At 37.9% G+C, this 21,368-nt stretch overlaps 1 long non-coding RNA gene across 1 annotated transcript in view; it reads right to left on the reverse strand.

Moving 5' to 3' along the window:
- The window catches only part of LOC139714569 (uncharacterized), a 37,251-nt gene that overhangs the window by 15,232 nt on the left and 651 nt on the right, over positions 1 to 21,368 (reverse strand). Inside the window, exon 2 of the long non-coding RNA XR_011709720.1 lies at positions 562 to 687. This is a non-coding gene — a long non-coding RNA (uncharacterized lncRNA). The remainder of the gene's footprint in view (positions 1 to 561; positions 688 to 21,368) is intronic.

Raw genomic sequence — 21,368 nt, forward strand, 5'->3', positions numbered from 1 at the left:
TTCTGAGAAATGTTTTCTAGCATGCTCTAGTTAGCCCCAGTTTGTTTTCACCTTTTCCGGATTCTCTTTCCAGGAAAGACAGGCTTGGGAATAATTCCCTCCTTACAAACACATTTGTTAGAATTTTTTCCATTTCAGCATTTCAGCATTATATTCTGCGTGGTTCATAAAAAAGAAAAAAAAAAGAAGAAGTCAAATACGCATCAGCTTCTCTGAAGCAGTTGAAAATGCATGACAAATGCTATGTCTGGAAAACCAATTTCCATTAGGGACTGAAAAATAACCCCCGAATATCGCAAAACTGCACACACACACACAGAATAACACGACAGTTAAGTGCCAAGTTTAACAGTAAGAATCAGTTTGGAAATGGTCTTGGCCACCCAATGACGGCCAATGACATCACTGCAGAAATTTGAACGCTATTAATCAAATCAGTTTCCTTCTTCTTCAAAACCATAATGGCACAGCCAACGTGTGCCTGCATGGCACTTTATGTTTGACAATGATGCGAAGAGGGAACAAGTTTGTCTTTCATGAATGCACAGCAACAGAACTTACAGAGCTATGTGTGAGGTTTCTGTTGACACGCTGATAGACCGATATTGAGATCTAGCCTCAACGCTCCTGGTGGGGTTTTTCAAGTACCTCAGCCACTGCAATCAAGTGAGGAATCCAACAACTTTCCTGTGAATGGTATGATAAAGATAGCAGATGAAAATTTGATTATTGTGAGTGTTTAGATGTTAACATAGAATGCAGATTTAGTGGTCCTTAAGTTTCAAAATCACACAAAAGCTGGGAGACACCTACCATGCCTGAAAATAAAATTAGTGGTTCAGGTATACCTTCACCTCATTTAAGTGACAGAATTACAAATCTCAAACAATGGCAAACTGTTGCAAAACATTTAATTCAAATTTAAAAACTTATCCCAGCATTTGCTTAAAAATGTTCAGCATGCCATGACTGAAAATCATTGAACCCATAGCAATATATAACAAGGAAAAGTAGAAATTACACGGTGCGTAATATATGTCCCCGCCGGAAGTAGCATTTTGTAGCAAAATGTACAATACAGGTCAAAAATCAAGGTCAAAGGTCAAAGAAGTCAAAGGTCAAAATTCTGTGTACAAGTTTTGAAGCCCTCACCTAGTGCCATCACATAAAGCAAACGGAATCGAAATTGGGTTAGAAATGGCGGAGTAGCATTTTGTAGCCATGCAATGTAATATATAGGTCAAAAATCAAGGTCAAAGGTCAAAGAAGTCAAAGGTCAAAATTCTGTGTAGAAGTTTTGAAGCCCTCACCTAGTGCCATCACATAAAGCAAACGGAATCGAAATCGGGTTAGAAATGGCGAAGGAGTAGAATTTTGTAGCAAAATGTACAATACAGGTCAAAAATCAAGGTCAAAGGTCAAAGAAGTCAAAGGTCAAAATTCTGTGTACAAGTTTTGAAGCCCTCACCTAGTGCCATCACATAAAGCAAACGGAATCGAAATCGGGTTAGAAATGGCGAAGGAGTAGAATTTTGTAGCAAAATGTACAATACAGGTCAAAAATCAAGGTCAAAGGTCAAAGAAGTCAAAGGTCAAAATTCTGTGTACAAGTTTTGAAGCCCTCACCTAGTGCCATCACATAAAGCGAACGGAATCGAAATCGGGTTAGAAATGGCGAAGGAGTAGCATTTTGTAGCCATGCAATGTACAATATAGGTCAAAAATCAAGGTCAAAGGTCAAAGAAGTCAAAGGTCAAAATTCTGTGTAGAAGTTTTGAAGCCCTCACCTAGTGCCATCACATAAAGCAAACAGAATCGAAATTGGGTTAGAAATGGCGAAGGAGTAGCATTTTGTAGCTAATGTACAATATAGGTCAAAAATCACGGTCAAAGGTCAAAGAAGTCAACGGTCAAAATTCTGCATACAAGTTTTGAAGCCCTCACCTAGTGCCATCACATAAAGCAAACGGAATCAAAATCGGGTTAGAAATGGCAAAGGAGTAGCATTTTGTAGCAAAATGTACAATACAGGTCAAAAAATCAAGGTCAAAGGTCAAAATTCTGTGTAGAAGTTTTGAAGCCCTCAACTAGTGCCATCACATAAAGCAAACGGAATCAAAATCGGGTTAGAAATGGCGAAGGAGTAGCATTTTGTAGCAAAATGTACAATATAGGTCAAAGGTCAAGGTCAAAGGTCACAACTGAAATTCTGTGTAGAAGTTTCAAAGCTCCCATGTAGTGCTCTCATATAAAGCAAACAGAATCAAAATCAGCTCATAAATGACAGAGAAGTAGCAAATTGAACATTTTGATCACACACGGACGCACACACGGACACACGGACGGACACACACACGGACACACACACATACGGAGCCCGTTTCATAGTCCCCTGCTCAAACTCGTTCGGCAGGGACAATAACATACCTTGAGTTCCTTAACAAATTCCTTGAACAATATGTTATACATTCAATACGGTACAAAACCATAAACCCGCATTCTTCCCCATATTCATCATTCACAAAGAATACTAGTAGAATAAACTCCCTTACAGTTCTGAAAGTCCAATGAATTTCTTAGATATGACAGCTAAGACCCCGTTTACAGTGCGAGGCTCGGCCACAGCCGAGCCCGCCTTCATTTCAGTGTAAAGGCGCAAAAGGCCAAATGCGGGGCCAAAATTGGCCGCGCATTTGGCCACACTCTGGAGGTGGTCTCGGCCGCGGCCGAGCCCAGCCTTTTCTCAGTGTAAATGCAAACTGGGCCAAATGCGCGGCCAATTTTAGTCTGGCTTCCAGACCCTCTGCCCGTACTATTTCGCTATTCAGGATAGTAACCCCCTCAACGTCGAAAACTAGGTCAGTTTAAGGTGGATTTGTCCTGCAAAGGATTTTTCCTTTGGCAAAGGCCTTTGCCCGAACGGCGACAAAGTCGCCATGGAATCCAGTTGGCAAAAGGTCTAAAAACCAGACTATGCCAAATTCCGTTTGTTTACAAGCAGAGCGCCACTACGACAAAATATTGAAAGGTTTGAATGTTAAGCCCAGGCTGAGCCCTGCACTGTAAATGGACAAAATTGCGGAGCTCGGCCCCGCAATTGAGGCCGGGCTCGGCCGCGGCTCGGCCCAGCCCCGCACTATAATTTGGTGTCTTAGGCTTCTCCCTCTTTTTTTTATATCTTAGATTTAATGATAAACTTTAAAGTCCAATGCCACTGCAGCATCTTATTACTATAGAACACCAAAGTGTAAAATCACAGCCATTCATCACTATGGACACTGGTTCTCAACAACCTCACATGGCCCGAGTGTTTATGTTCACACCTGGTTCCAACTTGAGCTACTGTATAGTACATTGTACAACGAAAGACTGTGACATCATCACTTTAGTACTCTATATAATATGCAAGCTTTCAACATGTGGCACACTTTACCTATCCACATTTTGCTTTTATTTTCTAATCATTCACTATTAAAGGGACTACAAGTGCATAACTTGTTTATCTCCACTCACTCTACACATACACACACACACACTTTCAATACCCCTGAGAAGACAGTCAGCATTAGCAAATGGAAGTCCAAGACAGTAACACATGCCCACCAGGTACTATGCAAACATGTTTCTACAGGAAGACCATTTATAACTTGAAAATGTACTTGTTGAAGGTTTATGACCGATAAGGGAAACACTGGCCCAGCAGCTTCAGGCAGTGTGACCGTGCACATCTGTCAGGCAGGGGACACACAGCACAGACAGTCAACTGCTGCTCCATTCGTTCTATTCACAGAAAACACAGCTTCCCAAGTAGTTCATCTACATGTACAAATGTATCGACATATGGTTGTTTTACATCTGCAAACAGAAATTTGTTTTAAAGTAGAATTCCACTTCATGATCAAGTTGACTTTTGTAAACTGGGTAAAATCATGGTCGTATCTTCTTCTTTTTGTATAGGATACTGCAATTGGACACCGTACATGTGTACATATGTCTACCTATCAACTCACATTTTTCCAAATGGTTTAGGTAAACCCCCCCCCCCCAAAAAAAAAAATATATATATATATATATATATAAATCATAACATTCATGTTTTGGGTTGGTAATTTAGCAGCTTACACCCTCTCCCCTCCAAACCTTTTACATTGTTATTGCAACAAAACAAAAATATGATGCAAAGAAACCAGTTTTTTTTTTATTCTGGTTTTGTGTCATCAAAAAGAAATCTATCGAGAGAGGATTTGTGGGTAAGTCAACAAGAGCCTTGTGAAGCCATGACAGCAATGACCTCTCAACTGTAAAACCAAAAATGTTTGCATGCATTTTAATTTTGCAAATTTCACGAGAGCCAAGATTTGCAAATCTAAAATGCACACAAAAGTTATTGACTACAATATGCATTTAATGCCAGTGGCATTACTGGCAACTCACGAAAATTTCATAACACAAACAAGGCCGTCTGCTCCAATTCACAAAAATTTCACATGGCGCAAAAATATCTTGTATATTGATATGCTTACATAGTATGGAACTGCATTTCAATATCAAGCTCAAGCTTAGCAACCCAATTTGTAAAAGGTTTAAAAAACAAAATCACATTTGCAATCCATTTTTCTTTGATTCACAATAAAAAAACTAGAAATGTCGCTATGGCGACTGATGCCTCCGCCAAAATGCATGATTCTCCCAATATGTGTATAGTATGTCTTCACAACATGAGATAACAGTTTCACATAACTGGCAAAATATTGGAATGACAGGTTTGTCAGAAATATCTTGAATGTTCACTTTCCTTGAACTACATTTGCTATAATTGTCTATTAAAGAATGCAGGTACATGTATCTGGGGAATTGAGGATTTTCACTTGACTTCTGACTGACCCTTTTATAAGTTTATGCATTGAGTAATTTTTAAGGTACAAAGAAAGAGTGTAATTACAGTATAAAATAGGTTTCTTTTTTTGCATTTAAACCTGGCCTTGACCCTTAACCTTTGACCTTTAACCTTCTGGCACGAACTTTCCAAGAGAATCTCCATTAGGTAATACATGAAGCTTTAAAAATAATAATGCAAGCATTGCATATATGAGGGAAATAGTAAAATTTTTGACAAGCTGACTACTGACCCATGACCCCTAAATTCCCTAGATAATCCTTGCCAGTCAGTACATGCGTAATTGTATGTACCAAGTTCCATGAAGATACTTTGAACCATTTGTGAGAAAAGTGAAATTGTAACATTTTCACCTAATCTTTGACCTTTTGACCTTTGACCTTATGACATGAAACTCTCTCTGGAGAATCTCTATGCAGTAGTACATGTCTACACTAAGTTTCAAGAACATACCTTTGGGCATTGCATGGATATGGGGAAATAGCAACATTTTTAGCATTTGACCTTGACCTTTTGACCTTTGACCTCTTGCCAATGTCACTAAAATCTATTCAACTAATTGCCGTATCATACATCATCCTTGGACAAAGTTTGGTGAAAGCTGCTTCATCCAGTTTTGAGTTATCACGTAAAAAGATAAATTTTAGGATTTGACCTTGATCTTTGACATTTGACCTCCGTTCGATTTCACTCAAAAATTAGTCAATTGTCCCACCATACATCCTTAGACAAAGTTTGGTGAAATTTGCTCGATCCAGTCTTGAGTTGTCGCGTAAACAGATACAATTTCATGACTTGACCTTGACCTTTGACCTTTGGCTGATTTCACCTAAAATCTAATCAATTGCCCCATTTGCTTTATACTTGGACCAAGTTTGGTAAAATTCCAGTCAATATTACTCAAGTTATTGCGTAAACGAATGCAGACGGACGGACGGACAACCCGAAAACATAATGCCTCCGGCACCACTTTGTGGCGGAGGCATAAAAAGACCTAGTCCTTCTGTACTGCAAATTTCCAGTCCAACATCCCACATCCCAGCCCACCATCAAAAGAGAGAAAATATGTTTCACTTGAGTGCAACTTATCCAGTTTAAACACAGACAATGCCACCCATAGCCAGGAAGGGGGAGGGGGATTCCACAGAAACCGAGTGTCGGCAACAGACTTAGGCTATGCAAATGCGACCTTCTTCTGCTGCCTAAACAGATCCATGACATGTGACAATCATGTGTGTACGTCAGACCAGCATTATTCAAGTTCGGCAGACTTTGATGCTCATCATGATTGGAAGGTGTGAGAGCACAACATTGCCATACACATCTACAAAAACACACGTACATCAAGTAGGTACCCTACTGTTTTTACTATACCACAATAAAGGGAGTTATTACCTGATACAACTTGTAAGTGTATGTACACTAATACTACAGAACCATATGCAAGCTCCCATAATCAGCTGCCATAATAATTGCTAGTCAGCAGCATACATTTAAATACATGTGTTGGGTATAATCAAAGACGCTTAACTGATAAGACAGGAAAGTGTGCGCTAATCCTGTACAAAACAAATGGACAGCGTGCCGTCCTCAAGCGTATTACGCACATCACGTGAGACCACTCAAAGACGCTTGATAAACAACAACAACTTCAAAGACAGCGCGTCTCAGGTGATGTGCGTCTTTGCCTGAGACGCCCTGTCTTTGAAGTTGTTGTTGTTTATCAAGCGTCTTTGAGGGAGTGTAGCCTGAACTCTATTTTTAGATCATGTTGTTGCCAAATTTTTACCTCCACGAAATAATCCTTATTACTTTAAAATCTCGTTCTTCAAAAATATCCCCTTAATCGAAAAAAAGCTACGACTACAATTTTTAAATCTTTTTAAGATAATAAAAATACCACTACCTTTGGAAATGATTGATGTTTCTAGGTGTACTGAGTTTGTACTTAGCTCTCTTTTGTACGTAGGGTAGCCAATTTGTGTCCATTTTTATCGCGCGCCTTCGTATCTTGTTATCTCTACTATCTTTGGTATAATCCTATTTGTAATCAGTTATGATGCATTATTTGGTACCCTGGGGAACCAAATGAAAATTCACCATTTTGTTGAATTAATTATTCTTTTTCAGCACTGTACCCTGGGTTACCAAAAATGTGTAAAAATAACTTTTAGTATTATTATGCACAAAATATTTTTTTTTGTATGTGATTGTGCAACAATTCATGCATACAATTAATAACTTTATTTTTCTCATTTACATGCTCTATTGTAATCTTCACTGCTTAAAGGACAAGTTCACCTTCATAAACATAAGGATTGAGAGAATGTAGCAATATTAGTAGAACACATCATTGAAAGTTTGAGGAAAATCAGACAATCCGTTCAAAAGTTATGATTTTTTGAAGTTTTTGTGCAGTACCCGCTGGATGAGAAGACTACTGCAGTGTATGAATAACTTAGATGTCACATGCGTACAACAATATAAGGAAAATATAAAGAGAATTTCACAAAATTCCATCTTTTGAAAAAAGTACACATTCCCCTGACTCGTTACCGATACATGTTATGGGTAATATTATTCCCCCTGCCCTTAGAAAGAGGCAAGTCAATTGCTCTTTTATTATGCGAAAAAAGTGAAAATATGTTGAATTTTCTTTTATATTTTCTTTATACTGTTGTACGCATATGACTCACAAGCTGTAGTAGTCTCCTCATCCAGCGGTTCCAACACAAAAATTTAAAAAATTCATAACTTTTGCATCGATCGTCCAATTTTCCTCAAACTTTCAATGATGTGTTCTACTAATATTGTTGCATTTTCTCAATCCTTATGTTTATGAAGGTGAACTTGTCCTTTAAAAGTTGACATGGAAGAAAAATCTGCCTTGGGATCGTTATCTTCACATCAATTCATACCAGTGCTGATGATGAGAAAATAGTCACCATGACAGCATTGCACAGTGAGATGGCGCTACACAACGCCTTACCCCGCGTTACGACGGTATCCCAGTGTACAGTGTGCCGAATCATATATCATATAATATAGAGAAACGTATCGGGATGTCTATGAGAACAAGCTGATACATTCTTCATACATTCAGAAAACAATACAGGTTGGTATGTGAAATGAAAGTCTCTCCTAAATCTGTATGTTTGCACACAATATGTAAACACGCTTATACTGTATGTACACAGATGAATCTAAATATTATATAAGTTAATCAATCTCCAATGAGACAGGGCTGAGTTATCTAAAAATAGGCACACATCAATAAACTTGATAAGGTAACATATTCTTGCATGCAATTTGTTGGATAATGAATGAGGCAAATGTCAAGCAATGTCTTGCCTGCATATATATCGCAATAGTGATTAAAGTGTTAAGTTCATTGACCTTTTAACCTTTGATCTTGTTGGAATTCACCAATATTTGAACTTGGGCATCTTTAGATAATGTACCTGTGGTGTGACTTTTGTGGTCATTACAGCTCAAACCTGTTGAAAGTTGCTGAAAGTAAACCACAATACTGTGAGTAGTGTACAGTGCAAGTCAGGGAAAGTTCATTGACATTTTATCTTTGACCTTGTCAGACTTTGATCTATATTAAAACTTGACCAGCATCTTTACCGGTATGTTAAATGTATCTGTAGTGTGATTTTGGTGGTCATAGAGCTGAAAGCTGTGGAAAGTTATTTTGAGTACACCAAATTGTTAACAAAGACATCGCTGCTGCCAACAACAAAAACAATGGAAAAGTGACACCTACTGTATATCTCCCTTCCACTGCGCAGGCGAGACAAAACCCGTCAAATCTCATGCACACTGATGGAAATATACCAACTTGTATTTGAATAACTCATATAATTTGTATCTTCTATTCCATATGCTTGATAGTTTAAGTACAATTTATGTTCAATTTTGAAAGAAAGCAACTACATGTAATCATGCTACATGACAGAAAAAAAAAAAATGTGGGCTATGTGACATCAGAGACTTAATACATAACTAGAACCGGAATTTGTCAACACTGACAAATTAGGTGATCCGATCTCTTTGAAAATCAATGATTTGAGTCCTGATCCAAATATTCATGACCATACAGGTTTCATCTGTGTTGACGGGACATTGGCCGAGTGATGTTTGGATTCTCATTTAGAAAAGGGAGTGAGACCTGCCATCTTTGGTACCGAATTCCGTATACACTAACGGAAATACAGAATGAAGTATATTTGACCTTTGACCTCACTTTGCACACCCAAGATGGCGTCTAAGCAAAAAGTGGTTACTTTATGAAATGATTCTTGTAACATGGTCTTTGCGTGTGCAAAATATGGGAAAGATAGGACATGTATTCACCAAGATACAGGATGAAACATTTATGACCTTTGACCCTAATTTACATACCCAAGATGGTGTCCGATCAAGTAATTGTTATTTTATGAAATAATGTACGTGACATGTACTAAACATGTGCAAAATATGGGATTGATAGCCATTGTTGTTGTTCATCTATTGCACAGAAAGTAGTAGAAAGAAAGAAAAATAAAGAAAAAATTATGTTATTTTATAGAAATTTGAAGGAGAAGCATTAAAAAATCAGAAAAAGATAAAGTAAGAAAGGGAGATTAAGATTAACTAAAGAAAAAGAAGAAAAAGTGTTTTAAAAAGAAAATATTGGCAGGGGTGAGCCTCGAACCAGGGACCTTAGGATTACGAGTCGGATGCGCTACGCAATGACCTATATTTCATTCTCCATAGGCCCTGTGTATTAAGCAAAATGACGCTGCATCGAAGCCTCGTGCCATTTTCAACCAAGTTTTTCGACGTGATGACGACGTCGTATGAAAAAGTGGAGGGCACATTATCGATAGCCCAAAGTCTCAACTACAACATACTAAAATCTGGGAGAAATTCACCGAAGCATAAGTGAGCTAGTGCTCGAAAAAGAGAGTCATGTCAATTTTCACTGCCAGAAAAACTGCTCTCCCATACAGATAACACGTAAACTGGTCAAATTTGACAATATTACTTTCAATCCATTTTTATGAGGTGATGCCGTCATCCAATCAAAATGTTGTAAGTATATTAATGAAAGATCATTTAATAAGCTACAACATACTGAAATCTTGGTGTAAATTAGCAAAGGATAAGTGAGATACGCTCGAGTGAACTTGAAATTTGATGACGTCATTTTGAAAATTTACTTTTTTTATTTTATTAAGAAATTTGATATCTTTTAGTCATTTTGCCAGCATCGCCAACCCATGAAATAACATGTCCAACTCATCAGCTTTCAGAATATGTAAAGAAAATGGGGGGTCACCGTCCATCCTGACGAGTAAAATCGGATTTAAAATTGGCGTTTTTTTGGCATCGTTGCACTGTATATCGCCATTGACGCGCGCGCGGAATTTCAGCTTTGACGGGCCCGTATGATGTCATATTGAGTCGGGGTGACTTGAAACTTGGTAGAAATATTCCTTGACATTTAAGGCATCCGATAAGTGTAAAAAAACGGGAAATTTCCATTGCATATGAGCTGTGAGTGCGAATATGTGCGCGCGCGTACGCGTCCGTCCAATTTTTTAAATTTTTCAAAAAATGCTCCAAATGGTCTGAAACGTGTGCAAAAAAAAATTTGAGCTCGATTTGAGCATACAAATATTTCAAAGCGCGCGTACGCGCACGTTTTAAGGTATAGATGAATTTTTAGAATATGTGTAGAATGCGCTTGACCTGAAATATATGTGACGTAAATATGATTGAAATAACAAGAGAGTTCAAACCTACAATTGTAGCTTTGAAGTCTTTACAAGATCAACTACATTTGTAGATCACAGATTTTTTGACAAAAGATACAAGCAGCAAAGCTAAGCCTTGTTCCTGAGATGAAAGGGGACCAACTCATCACTGCCACACAGAGCCTCTGTTCATCGAAAAAGACATCTACCAGCCACCACCTTTCTGGCTATCAAAGTGCAGGCAATACTATTAGTGGCATCCATGAAGTACAAGTGCCTCTCCTTGAATCTTACAATATTCCCTTCATATTTAAACACTACTGAAAAGGCTTCAAGTACAAATCATTAAATACTGCATTAAAAAATGGTTGCATGACTTTATGCCACTTTCGAGGAAAAGACAGAGGTGTAATATGAATGATTTCTAGGAGTTACCCCCTCCAGTATGTAAAAAATACATGTAGGTTAGTTCATGTGATGTCTGCAGATGCGACCCTGTTCGCACGTAAACAAGTTACAAAACAGGGACGGTGACACATGTGAAATCCCCCATCACAGATGAGATTTGCCCATGGCTCTGTGGGGGCTGCATGCAATTTGCATGCTCACATACAAGCGTGCATGTATATAGTATGCCTGCACGAAAGGTGTACATGTGTAGGTGAGTGTGTTGGGGGGGGGGGGGGGGGGTGGTTCTTATTCCATTCCAGCAAGGGAGGGTGTGGGGGGGGGGGGGTGTAGAATGACATGGTAAGGGAATTCACAGCCTGCTATTAATGCTTCTTTTCCTGTTGACTCTTTGCATCAAATTTAGTTCCTCTCACTGAATGGCTGGGGAATCACATTCATCACTATCTTGGCAGCCGCACTGCGGTAAACAACCCCTGGTATCAAGAATAGGATCCATTAGGCAACGGCCTTTAGCAGTAGCTTGATGTACCCAAGAGCAAGCACTAAAAGAAAACACACCATGGCTTCCCATATCTTTATGCCTTTCATGTTTATTTCTCTTTTTCTCTCTACTTTTCAATGGTCTCTCATAGCATGATTAAAAATGATTTGCATTCTCAAAATTCTTTACCACACTGCCCATCCTATTTTTCTTTCAAAATTTATTCAAATGAAAATATTGCAATCTTTCAATAACCATCAATTCCTCTCTCTAGATCTCTCTTTGCAAGAATGAAAATACCAAGAAAATATGCAATGTAGATTGAACTTCTGTGGGATCATAGAGAAACCAAGAACATATTCTTCATTCTGAGAAAAGAACAATTTCAGAATGAAGCTTACAGTACAAAGTTTTTGCTGTTTCTGCTTGTGGAATATCATAGTGTCACATGATACTTTTTCTAATAGTTCAGTAAAAATGTCTTGTTTATGTAGGGTATACAAAGCCACACACACTGGCTGCTGGTGACATTGTATTTACAGACCTCAGCTAAAAAAATACCGTCACAAGAACAATCAAGTTACAGTATGCTTATCCCATCAGCATTATACATAACACATTTGACGTGGTGTAATGAAGATTTAGCAGGTAGATATTTCTGACACTATGATACGGACGTTGTTCATTATGCTAGCATTAGATTTCAGGTGTTGTTGACTGCAATGTTTTTTCCATTGCCAACAAATAGGCAGTGAACTTTAAAAACAACAAAAACAACAACACCAGAAGGGCAATAATCATCTTTGTTGAAGGTCAAGCAACTCATTCATGGCCAGAAATAGTTCTACTCTAAAATAATTCATCACTTTCTGTTGTAATATGAAGGCTGCATAGCTAAAACCCTTACATTGTCTGTATTTCAAATCAATGAAGTGTTATTTTCTGAGAAATCATACATTTGAAATTAGGAACTTTTTTTTTTTCTGCAAATTAACAATGCTGCATGGTGAACATGGGAGGGAGTGAGGAAGATTGCAGGTATGGCTACAATACTGCTCAGTAATAATGCATGCTTGTACATTCTACGTCACTAGATAGGCATAACATTTGGCTGGTAATTTGGTAACAACCGTGTTATGATGTATCAGAAATACACTGCATGGGCTTACAATAGAAAAGAGACCAGACCTAGGCAGTTTTTAACCAATAGGGACATGATACTCATATCTTTCTGGCACTGACAAAAGAGACAGTTATCAAATTGTGATTTGTACACCTTCTTTCATGAGCACACTGTGATAGTTGTGATGACTGCCTCAACTGTAGCCCTATCTACTCATATCTGTGTGTGCAACTTGCTCTTTGTTATTGGCTTTATAGAGCATAATACTCTTATAAACATGATGTAAAAGCAGACTGACAATAGTATATAACTGATCTTGTCAGAACCTGATGGTGTGGTAATGTGTACAGTATATGTATGGTTTCCTGGATATATGATTATAATATGTTAGACTCTTTTTTTAAACCAAGAATTTGAATCATAGTTGATACACCAACTATTCCAAGTACAACATATCATGCCTCTGTCATTAAACCTCCCCAGCCCCCAGCCCCCACCACCCCCTTTGCTTTCAAATACTAAAACATGCCAAATTTCAGCATGTCTAGCTACAATAAACAGCCAAGATTAGAATCATAAACAGGGGTATCAGGGAAGACCAGGAAATGGGGGTTCTGCTGCAGCTTTCAGGGGTCATGCTTGTGTACGTTGTACATATAAATATCCAATACACAGTATCAATCGTGTTGGCCATGTGTTGCAGAAAGAGCACAAATGACAAATAACTTTTTTTCAGCTAGAATCCTACAGATTTTGCTTTTTTATTTTGAGGTGTACTTGTAACACTCGACATCCCTGCTGTAGGTAAACTTTTCCAAAGAGATTACATTTCACCCAAAGCATGAAGTGCTGAGGGAGAATATTGAATTGAGGGGGAAAATATCTCCCAAGGGACTGTTACACTGTAGGTCTTATATCACAATGATAGACAAGGCAATATTTGTTATCACATGGTGTACATTTTCATACAAATCATATCATTCTTGCCTTGGCAGCCTCGGCAGTCGGGCACATTCTGGAGTTTTAAAAACACTATGATGTACATATGTTGCTCACCTGATATGATGTCACTGCTCTCAATATAATAATTTCCATCCTTGCTACATTAGTCAGTCACGTGACACTATTATGACTAATCACCAACCAGTATGCAGACCATTATAAGCTTTTATGAAATCAACAGGGAGTGGAAATTGTTCACTTTCAGACTTCATACGAAACCTCTAATAACTTAACTTTAAAGTGGAATACATGGATATTACTTTTATTTTTCAAACCACCAAGAGACATAACACAAGTTGAAAGAAGGAAAACCAATTTCAAACTTTAACAGTTACAAGCATTGTATACTGTACCTTTCAAGACAATGCCTGTAGGCCTATATTACTTGTCACATAAACACTTCATATTACCATCTTTGAGAACAAAACTGGTTTGAGCGACATAAGGTTAGTTGTCTCAATATATTGGGGATAACATAAAAATCCAAAGAATTGATTGAATAAATTTCCAGTCATTCCATCTTAACCACTCATGAAGATATAATACAAGTGTAGCTGCTGCTCATATTCACCCTTGCAGTCCAGTCAGCAACTTGTTTTTTCTGTGAAGTCAAATAGCATTTTTGAATACTGATCCTGCCCTAAAAATAAATTACTACCATTGAACACATATACTGTAAAACCAGAAACATTCACGCCATGAAACTTTTGCAAAGTGCAGCCAATGACCTTTTTGTGAAACTTATATGTGAATTGCCAGCAAATTACATTGTGCAATTGTACAGGCATTCAATGCATTGTGTAAACAAAACCTTTTGTGTGAACTTTCGCAAATTGGCTCCTCGCAAAATTCACTAAAGTTGGATGCATGTGAAAATCTCTGATTTTACATTAAACAGAGTGTGACAGCTTAAAGGACAAGTTCACCTTCATAAACATAAGGATTGAGAAAATGCACAATCAGTGAAAGTTTGAGGAAAATTGGCTCAAAAGTTATGAATTTTTTAAATTTTTGTCTCTGGATGAGGAGACTACTACAAATATGCGTCAGTACTAATTTTCACTTTTTTCGTTAAAAGAGGATGCATGTGAAAATACTCTGCGAAATTCTCTTTATATTTTCCTTATATTGTTGTTGTGACACATTCATACACTGCAGAGTCTTCTCATGTGACAGCTTTCTAAATATTGCTGCATTCTCTCAATCCTTATGTTTATGAAGGTGAACTTGTCCTTTAAAAATGTTACTCTCATGTACAGGTCATCAACCTTTGACCTTGATGTTTGACCTTTCATTTGCAAACGTGGTTCGAAACACGATTCTCGGGGTGCAGCACTTATCTAACCATCATGCAATCGCGATTCTAGTGTTGTCACTGCACAGCTGCTTTGCGCCGTTCAACCCGAGAAGTAAAGGTCAACTGCGTACCACCAAACTACATTTCAAAACGCCCTTAGAACATTGACGTTTCAAATCGACATTTCTAATCGTGTTTGCATTAAAACACGGTTGCGTTTATTTAACCCCCGAAAATGCCTCAAACCCATTCAGGATCGTGATTCTACCTCCGAAAATTTTTAGATAAATGTACCCTATGTCCCAAATTCTTCATAAAATTGAATCAATTCATGATACCATTCTTCAAGTTCAAGTCATACCTCGTGATAATCTGCCTCATCTCATGCAGTTTGTGTTCACGGCAAGCGGAAAAAAAAAACATATCAGACCTTTTTTCCCCCCTCATGAGTCAATTCGCCCGCATTAGGCCCGGTGAGGGTGACCAAGGTCATGCTCCAGTCATTGTTCAGGCATGCGCACTTCTGAGATATAATGTGGTCTGCTTGCAGCCAAGCAATTTTTTTTTTTTTTTGGGGGGGGGGGGGGGTGGGTTTGTTAATAAGAGTGAGCAAGGGCGATTAGCACCGACTTCTGCATCACAATGTAAAAACTGCTCATTCTTTGTGTGCGAATGTGTCAAACTTCTCAGGTAACTGGGTTAAATCATTTCTGTTTTAAATTATGTGTTTATTAAATTATTGCATTCAATCATTTTATTATGCCTACAAGGGCTGCTATGTAGCCATTGGTCATTTAACATCACGGCTCCGTTTATCAAAAGATAGAAGCGATTATAAATTTCCTTACCACACAGGCTGCCATAGACTTGCACCATAGAAATCAACTATATAATCATATACACTCTTCATAAAACAGGGCCCCAATCACCATCCATGGGCATTATATTTGCATGTGCTGTTGTAAGGAATCTGTGCAATGGAAGCATTTCCTCTGAGGGAGCTGGGATATCCGGGCTGAGCAAACCTCGTACAATGATAAAACTAGATATCAGAGTCCATTCATCAATTCTTATTATAGAACTAGTAGAGAAGATCCTGTGATCTGATTGGTCGAGAGTTGATGTTGATTTTTTTTTTAATGGCTTCATGTTGCCTCACTGATGATAGCCACTGTAAACATGGTTATCATGCACTATAGCAAGAGTCAGTGCACTAAAGCAAGCATTCACATACTCAGTAAAGTAAGCTATCCATGCATCAGTAAATTTGTTGAGTAAAAAAGCATGAAGCCAGTAAATTTTGTCCAGTAAAAAAAACATGATGTCTATGGCAAGCCAAAACGAAATAAATCCAACAGACCTGCCATTACGTTACTTGAACTAAAATGGGACTTCTGGCAAAAAAAAAAAAAAAAAAATGTCCTCCCGATAAAACATATTTAAAACGCATGCCTTTTTGTGCATCACCTGGAATAGTGTGCATGCGGTAACGATGGAATTTAGTCTAATTTAAGCATTCCATAGTTACCTTCTGCACATAATTCCACTTAACGCACTCAGACCTGTGCATCATTTGTATACTACTTGTCACCCTGGAGTGACAAGACTTCATATCTCACAAATTATGAATTTTGAGGAGGGCAAACTTTTTAATTTTTGCAACATTTTTGCAAAATAACATCAATGTTGATGCCAAATAATGTACGTTGTATAAACAATGTTTAGGATCACATCAATAATTGCAATGTTTTAAAACTCACAAAGTATTTTTAATAAATTTCATTTCTTAATTTTTTTTTTCTTTATTGAGTAAGGATGTTTAAGAATACATACCAACTGAGATTTATGAGGTCTTGATACCCTAGAGACGACATGTAAACCTCCATGAGGGAAAGTTCTCTCATGGCACTCATGCCATGACAGGTTACTGAGAACTGATGCTACCAGACTACGCCTTTGCACAGTTGTCTCAGGACATTGAATATTGACTTTGGTGTGTTTTTTTTTTTTTCTTTTCTTTTACAGGGAATGGAACACATGTAGAAGGCAGCTTCTTAACTTTGATATTAAACTTATGCTAGAGTTCAGAGCAGGCCTACCCAAAATATTTCAAAAGAATAATCAATAAATGGCACATTACACTTCCTCATTGCCCATGGTACTTCTTACTGATACTCCTGAATAAAATCAGGATCCCTAGCCATGCGGCTATCTTTAGTTCTAGGGAATTAATTGAAATATTTTAAGTCTATTTCAAATCATATTAAGAAATAAATGCTAGATTCAGACAGTACTATAGGAATTCAAGTTAAGGATGCTTATAAGGGGAAAAAATGGCCACTTTTGCAAGAATGCAACTCTTCCATGAAAAAAAATAAATAACCAGAAAAAATTCAGATCATATGTCAATGTTTATCATCAGAGATTTGCATTATATATACCGGCATATTGCATGACACACATGCCTGTCCTCTGGGCTCTGAAGGATAGTTTGCTGAAAACAGAGGGGAAAACGCAGCTTCTCATGACGTATTACAGTATTCTGAATTATATTCGATTATGATTCCATGTGGCACATAAAACACAGCCTCCGAAAAGCTTACAGTTTCACTTTGCATACTTTCATGAACATTTGAATTGCCATGAAAGGCCATGCATTACCTACATTATGTATCATTAGGTGTTGATACAATGTCATGCATCTTTAAACACACATTTGTAAACATGCACACACACACATAAATCCTCAAATGACTAACTTTCTTCAATAACATTAAATTTGGTTTCTGAGTTCAAGACTCATGAAATGGTTGCACTTAATGAAGTTGAGTCATCTTACGATTTAGAACTGTTTATATTTACACAAGTTCTGATTCAATTCACGATCACAAGCCATATTATCAACTTTACCATATCATCAGATTTATCATATTTTTCAGATCCAAGTGACACATAATACAAATGCAAACACATAAATACATACTCTTACCAGAGGCCCTTGGCATTGACATTGCACATGTCCATATGTGTCTATGCTTTAAGAAAGACCATAAAATGCACAGAGAGCACATGACAAGCACTGAAATGAATCATAATCACTTCATAGTAGCATCAGTGAAGGGGTTTGTAATGTACGTGGTTCTGCTGAAGCACAAACCGCGACAGGTCATGCGAACTTGCTGATACCACTTCCTAATGCCGTTCTTGTCCGAAAAACCAAAAATCACCCACAGTGGTCTCGTTCATCACTGTTCAGCTTCAGCACCAACCAATTAGCACTTTCCTATCATGAACTATGTAGTATTAAAACAAAGGAGGTACTAGATTACCTCAAATCACAGCTCCTCTTTTATGACAAGCATTAGGCCTATATGCAAAATCTTTGCTTACCACCAAAAAAATTATGAAACCTTTCTTGACCCCTGTTGCATTCTGACAGCTTGCTCAGTCTTTGAAATCCCTCCTTCAAAGCAGTGCTGGAAGCACAGAATACTGTAAAACACAATATTTTCACGGCATGAAATTTTCGCGAATTGGGGCCGACGGCCTTCTTCGCAGCATGAAATTTTCACGAGTTGCCTCTAACATTCAATGTGTATAGTGTAGACAAGAACTTTCACATGCATTTTAATTTCGATAATCTTGGCTCTCGCGAAATTCACGAAATTAAGATGCACACGAACATTCCTCGTTTTACAGTAAGTAAAACAAACAAACAAACAAACAAAACTTAAGCAAACTTCAGACAACCAAACATACTGTTCATGTGCAGAGGTAGGCCCCTTGCATTGTGTGCCATCATATTAATCAGAAAATTATGAATCCATCAGTACTTCTTGCATGAAAATCCATCCTGACATGGGGGAGTTATGACAGGTCATATGAAATATCATAATTTCCATCAATTCATGTCATATAATGAATCATGTTATAACGGAATGGCAAAATACTGCATATCGATGTTGTACAGTACACCATACATTGGAAAGAACAGGTCTTCTGCTAAAAAAAAATCCAACCAATGGCATGAGTACCGCGGCATGCCCATATAAGTAGAATAATTGTACTTGAAGGTTGCATATATACCAGCGCTGTAATATAGGGGCAGAATGTTCTGTGTAAGCTGCTGAAGAACTTCTGTAGTCCAACATAATCTTCACAATCACATGCTTTTGTATCAACCAGGACAGGACTCTTCTATATTGTATTTGCAATGTTTGTTTCACAACAGTGACCTCATTGATCAGCAGCAGTACACATTCATTCATGAAATAGAATATTGTACAAAAAAATGCTATCTACATTCTGTATTATTTCTAGTACTTGTCTTGACTTATTGAATCATGTAGATAGCTACCGATGAATGTGCTCATTATAGACTTACATGTATTCGGTTTGAAAACAATGTAACTTTTATAGGTCGGCCATAATGGGGGGGGGGGGGTGTGATTCAATGGGGTATGCAATGAGGCAGGTGCATTGCTATGCCAGTGTAAAATCAATCATTGTTAGGCACACTGAAGTCCCCCAGTTATAACTAAAATAAACATTAACATAAAAACAGCACCAAAACCAAACCGGTCTATTATACTGAAGCACTGAAGTACCAATCTACTTGTCAACATATTTCATTTTGTCAAGTCAACATGTAATATTTTATTCTACCCAGCAATACCACAGCAATTATATAACTACAGTCATACTTCAGTAACAAACACTACTTTTGTTGTTGATCATGTAGGTTATTCCATCCAGGACATTGGCCTCATAATAGGCTCTGATCAGTCAGAGTTCTATATTTTCCTCTCACAGGAAGTAAAGTACAGAGGATGCACACCTGTTTCACACAGTGTTACACAACTAGGACGTGTGTGAAGACTATCCATATTCAAAATAGCTAGACGGGAACCCCAGGTTTTCCTTTTTCAAAAAAAAAGGGGGGGTGGGGGTCCTCTGATATTCCAATATCCAGAAAGTGTAGCATCTAAAGCTACAATAAAGAGAGGTCTGTTTGTTTTTTTTTTTTTTGCACAAAGTAAATGTCAAAAAAATCAAAAAAAAAAAAAAAAAATAGAGCGTGTTACCTAAAGGACTGGATACAGCTGTAGGAACCAGATCAATATCCTTACCACTGATGTATGTCAGTCTGCAAGCTGCCATGTTAAAGCCAAAACATAGTTCTGGTACGCCTGCAAAATTTGTCAAATTTCGCTCCCAAATGTGAATGTATGCCTAGGAAATGTGTGGAATAACACTGTAATAACAAGATTTTTGATGGGTAACGACGAAAATGTGAAATATTAACCAAAAAGGTTCAGTCTCAGAACTTACCCGAACGGGGTCAGGCTAAACTCAGACTCGGGGATAACTTGGCCTTGCTTTGACGGCGGGCCGAGTTGTATCGGTTGTCCCTCCGGATTGTACAGTGTTGTACTATGGGAGCGGCCTGTATAAACTAGCACTTCACGTTCTGGCTACTCGCAGTAATGGTCCGAGTTGTTCAAACGCGCGCATCAAAAAACCTCTTTGGCATGCATGCAAAATTAGTGTACGCCTATCAAGCACCTCCAAAAACAATCAAAGACGCTTGATAAACAACAACAAAAACTTCAAAGACAGCGCCTCTCAGCAACTGAGGTGATGTGTGTATAGGCTTGAGTACCGCGCGCTGTCCATTTGTTTGGTACAGGATTAGCACGCACTTTCCTGTTTGTTCAGTTAAGCCTCGTTTAGTACTATACAGTAGAATATGGCGATCACGAACTGCGTGTAAATTGTCTGAAATAGGGTCGAGTTTTCCCCGAGACCGAGTTAGTCTGGATCCTTCTGGAATAAAAGTCGGTTTTCCGACTTTTATTTTCCTCAAAATACTCCCAAAATGACTCATCATCCCGGCAAATCGCGTCAGCCAATTAAGTTTCTTTGTAGACTCTTTCGATATATTGCAAGCAAATATGAAATGGTGCCAGACAGGTTCTAAAACCCTTAACCAAAACCACTTCAATATGCTCACTTCTTCAATTTGCAACTACGTACCAGTACATCACTTTAGACTATGTCGGTATAGGAGCCATTGGAGTTTAGACCTTCATAGTGTTTTCAAGATATTTGCTGTTACTGCATGTTGTTGTTGTTTTTTGTCAATGACAATATCAAATTAGTTTGTGACACTTGTACCATGAGCTTTTGTGATTGCAATATTACAAAATGTATTGTGTATGTTCACTTTGTGCCATTGTCATGATTGTGGGGTTTGCGACAAATTTTGTATCAACTTGCTTGCATGCACTAGCTTGCATCAACATTTTACACTGCAATACACTCAGCTCAGGGTAACAATAACATAACAACTCAGTGTATATGGAACAAGCTCATTGAGGAAGAACTTAGTACAATAAGTTGTATTTCCACCA

The sequence above is a fragment of the Diadema antillarum genome, unplaced genomic scaffold (genome assembly GCF_040938485.1).
Source record: "Diadema antillarum isolate AM-2024a unplaced genomic scaffold, OU_Dant_1.0 seq00002318_RagTag, whole genome shotgun sequence".
Taxonomy (NCBI): Eukaryota; Metazoa; Echinodermata; class Echinoidea; order Diadematoida; family Diadematidae; genus Diadema; species Diadema antillarum.